The sequence below is a fragment of the Triticum dicoccoides genome, chromosome 6B (genome assembly GCF_002162155.2).
Source record: "Triticum dicoccoides isolate Atlit2015 ecotype Zavitan chromosome 6B, WEW_v2.0, whole genome shotgun sequence".
NCBI lineage: Eukaryota > Viridiplantae > Streptophyta > Magnoliopsida > Poales > Poaceae > Triticum > Triticum dicoccoides.
In genome coordinates this window covers 30,956,156-30,960,909 of record NC_041391.1, presented here as the reverse complement: position 1 = coordinate 30,960,909, position 4,754 = coordinate 30,956,156, and positions in this window count along the sequence as shown.

Genomic DNA, 4,754 nt, shown 5'->3' with positions numbered 1-4,754 from the left:
TGACAAGAACCTCAATGACACGGCAATCATGTGTATAAGGAAAGGTATGAATGAAAAGCAAAGGAGACCGTTCATTCACATCAAAAGTGCCAAGGAACTATGGGAAAGTATTATACGATCCAGAACTGGCACTTCTGCCCTCCGGAGTGCTCAATATGAAATTGCCAAGGGGCAATTGCAAAATTTCTGTATGGAAAAAGGTGAAACCCCCAATCAACTCCTTGAGCGTCTCATGACTCTCACTGCGGATATTGAGTCATGTGAGTGTGACAAGACTCAAGATGGATTCAATATGACTAAGAGGTTTCTTGTGGATAAGTTGCTTCATGCTCTTGCTCCATATCATCATCAAATGGTGTGGGACATAAGACAACACCATTCCTTCAAGGAAATGACTACAGATGACATCATATCCACCTTCCAACTATTTGAAGAGTCCAAGGCCAATGCCACAAAACATCTTGCCATGCATGGTTCCCCATCATCAAAAATCAATCTTGCATTGAAGGCCAAGCAAGTATGTGAAGATGAGCAAAGTGAAGAAGAAGAAGAAGAAGATGATGATGAGGATGAAGATGGTAATGAGATTGACTCCGACGAGGGCCCTTCGTATGAAGACATGGCTCTTTTTGTCAAGAAGTTTAGCGCCGAAAAATTCAAGGGAAGATTTCAAAAGAAGAAAGTGAGAAAATGCTACAATTGTGAAGAAACCAGTCACTTCTCCAACGAGTGCCCTTATGAGAAGAGAGAAGATAAACCAAGGTTTCCCAAGACCTTTCCCAAGAAGAAGTTGCCAAATCCTTTGAACTCCAAGCTCAAGAAGAGAGATGGAATGGCAATGGTTGCTCAAGAAGAATCTGATCCGGATGATGTTAGTGGTGTTGCCGGAGTTGCTCAAGACTCTCAAAACACGTTGAGGTTAGTAAACAAGAGTGGTGACGTGGTCACCTGCAACTACATGAAAGATTACAAGGGCAACGCTCACAAGTGCCTAATGGCAAAGGCCATGGTTGAAGAAGGAGAGGACCAACGCTCTTCTGACAAGGTCAAGGTAACTCCACGACCAAATCCTCCTCTTTTCACACCTTCTACTCCTAGTGATGAGTACCTTGATGCGGAGGATAGCTATGAGGATGATGATCTAGATGATCCTATGATTGCTAAACTTAATAAGTTCATGTGCTCCCTCAAAGGAAAGAAACTCACTATGTTTCGTATGCTTATGGAGATGGTGAGTAAGCACACCATCACCATTAAGGAACTCGAAACCCTCGTCACCGAGGAAAAGGAAAAGTGTGAAATCCTTGAGCGGAAAGTCCAATATGAGGAAGCACGAAATGATGAACTATGCTTAAAAATTGGTGCAAACATTGATATTCACACTAATGATCTTGCCTCCTTGAAAAAGGCTATTGACTCTTGTGAAGAGTTAATTAATGATAAAAGCAAGCTTGCGAAGTCTCATGCTTCTCTATCTAAGGATTGTGAGCTTCTATCCGTGTCCCTCAAGACGAAGGAAGGAGAGCTTACCGTTCTTAGAAAGAGTTTTGAGACGCTCAAACTTACTTATCTTGAAACTTTAGCAAAGGCTTACTCTTCCCCTATTATAAATGTTGATGCTTGTGCTACTAACTCTAGTAGTGATCTAGCATCTATTCTTGAGGAAAATCGTTTTCTCAAGGCTCAAATTGAGAAAGGTCTCATGACATGTGCTCAAGGGCAAAAGAATCTTGATGAGATTTTGAGTCAACACAATGAGGTGTTTGCCAAAGAGGGGCTTGGGTTTGACCCTAGCACAAGTAAGAAGAAGGCATCCTCCCAAAAGTGCACAACTCCTCTGAACGAAACTTTTGTAAGAGAAGGTCACAAGGAGAAAGGTAAGGTTGTGAGTGGGAAGGCCACAAGGGGCCGGCCCACTCTCAACAAGCCTAAAGAGTTCATGCCTCCCTCCTATGTACTTCGGAAGACTAAGGATGGAGAAGTATTTGCAAAATTTGTTGGTCCTCGAAATGCATTCCGTTTCTATGCTATTTGGGTCCCGAAGACCCTTGTAACTAACTTGAGAGGTCCCATTGCAAAATGGGTGCCTCTAACCAAGTCCTAATTGTGTGTAGGTAAGCTTCTCCGGTGGAGTGAAATGGGTGATTGATAGTGGATGTACAAATCATATGACCGGAGATAGCAAATTGCTCTACGATTTCATGGAAGCCATTCAACCATTCATGAGCATTATGTTTGGTGGAGGTTCAAAAGGACAGGTACTCGGGTTGGGCAAGGTGGCTATCACCAATGACATGTCTCTTGCAAATGTTATGCTTGTCCAATCCCTTAAATATCATTTGCTTTCTGTTCGTCAATTGGCTTCTATTGGTTATGATACACTCTTTGGACTAACGGATGTGAAAGTCTTTAAGAGAGATACTCTTGAAGTGGCCTTTGTTGGAGAGTTGGATGGCAACCTTTACACGGTTGATTTCTCGAAAGAGAGCACATTCCATGCAACTTGTCTAATGGCCAAGGCCGACAAGGGGTGGCTATGGCATCGCCGGCTAGCCCATGTCGGCATGAGAAATCTTCAAGATCTCTTAAAGGGAAATCACATCCTTGGACTAACCAATGTCTCTTTTGAGAAAGATCGTGTGTGCAGTGCATGCATAGCCGGGAAGCAACATCAATCAAAGCACCCACCCAAGAACATAGTATCTACCTCAAGGCCCCTGGAGCTCCTTCATGTGGATCTTTTCAGGCCTCCTTCATGGGATAGTCTTGGTGGGAAAAAGTATGGGCTTGTCATTGTTGATGATTACTCAAGATATACATGGGTGTTCTTCCTCAAGTCCAAGGACGAAATGAAGATCACTTTCATTGATTTTGCCAAGCAAGCTCAACGCAAGTTTGACAGAGAAATCCGAGCAATAAGGAGTGACAATGGCTCTGAGTTCAAGAACTACACCTTGGAAGAATTTCTTAGTGATGAAGGGATTGAGCATCAATATTCAGCTCCATACACTCCTCAGCAAAATGGTGTAGCCGAACAGAAGAACCGTACACTTGTAGAATTGGAAGGTCCATGTTGGATGAATACAAGTCACCACATAGTTTTTGGGCTGAAGCTGTCAATACCGCATGCCATGCATCAAACCGACTCTTCCTCTGCACTATATTGGAAAAGACTCCGTATGAGCTTCTAACTGGAAACAAGCCAAATGTCAAGTACTTTTGTGTATTTGGGTGCAAATGTTTCATTCTCAACAAAAGAGAACGGTTAGGAAAATTTCAATCCAAAACAATTGAGGGTATATTTGTTGGTTATGGATCAAACTCTCACGCCTATAGAGTCTACAACAAATCCAATGGATGTGTTGTAGAAACTTGTGACGTGGTGTTTGATGAATTTAATGGCTCCCATGGGGAGCAAGTTGATCTAAGTGATGTAGGTGAAGAAGATTCTTCTCAAGACATTTTGAAGATGGGTGTTGGTGCACTTCTTCCTATGGAACAAGAACCTCATGATGATGACGAAGAAGATGGAGATCTCACGCATCATCAAACTACTTCAACATCCATACCAACACAAGTTCCTATTGTTCAACCTATACCCTTAGCTCATGTTGATGAGGCTGATCAAGTCTCACTCAATGATAACCATCAAGAACAAGATCATCATCAAGAGCAAGAACAAGAAAGTCCAATCATGGATGACGAACCTCAACAACTGCAACATGAACAAGAAGACCTTCCTCCACATGTGAATGATCCATATGTTGAAGATGTGGATGATGGACATGAAGTTGAACCTCGTGAAACCCTCACCTCCATCATGCCTCGAGTGGCCGGTCGTGTTGATGTTGACAAATCCCTCACCGGCATCTCGGAAGGTAGAGTCACTCGTAAACATTTGACAAACTTTTGTGCTCACTTCTCGTTTGTGTCTAGTATTGAACCACTCAAGGTACAAGAGGCATTGATGGACAACGATTGGCTTGTTGTTATGCAAGAAGAGTTGAACAGTTTTGAACGCAACCAAGTATGGTCACTAGTAAAGAGGCCGTCCACCGAGCGCAATGTCATTGGAACAAAATGGATTTTCAAGAACAAGCAAGATGAAAATGGTGTCATCATCCGAAACAAGGCAAGGTTAGTGGCACAAGGGTACTCACAAGTTGAAGGTTTGGACTTTGGTGAGACCTTTGCCCCCGTTGCCCGTCTTGAATCCATTCGCATTTTACTTGCTTATGCCGCTTTCAATGGTTTTACATTACATCAAATGGATGTGAAGAGTGCTTTCCTTAACGGTCCTCTACAAGAAGAAGTATATGTGTCACAACCACCCGGGTTCGTTGACCCCTTTCACAAAGACTATGTGTATAAACTTCATAAGGCTTTGTATGGCCTCAAACAAGCACCTCGTGCTTGGTATGATCATTTGAAGAAGTTTTTACTCGGTGATGGTTTTGTGAGAGGGGTGATCGATCCCACTCTTTTTACTAAGAGGGACAAGGGTGATTTGATTCTATGCCAAATCTATGTAGATGACATTATTTTTGGTTCTCCTAACATTCATTTGTGCAAGAAGTTTGCGGATTCAATGACCAAGAATTTTGAAATGTCACTCAATATGGATTTGAAGTTCTTTCTCGGATTTCAAATTCAACAATTTCAAGAAGGAATTTTCGTATCTCAAGCAAAGTACCTCAAGGATATTCTAGAAAAGTTTGGTATGTCTGACGCTAGTCCATGCAAGACACCCATGC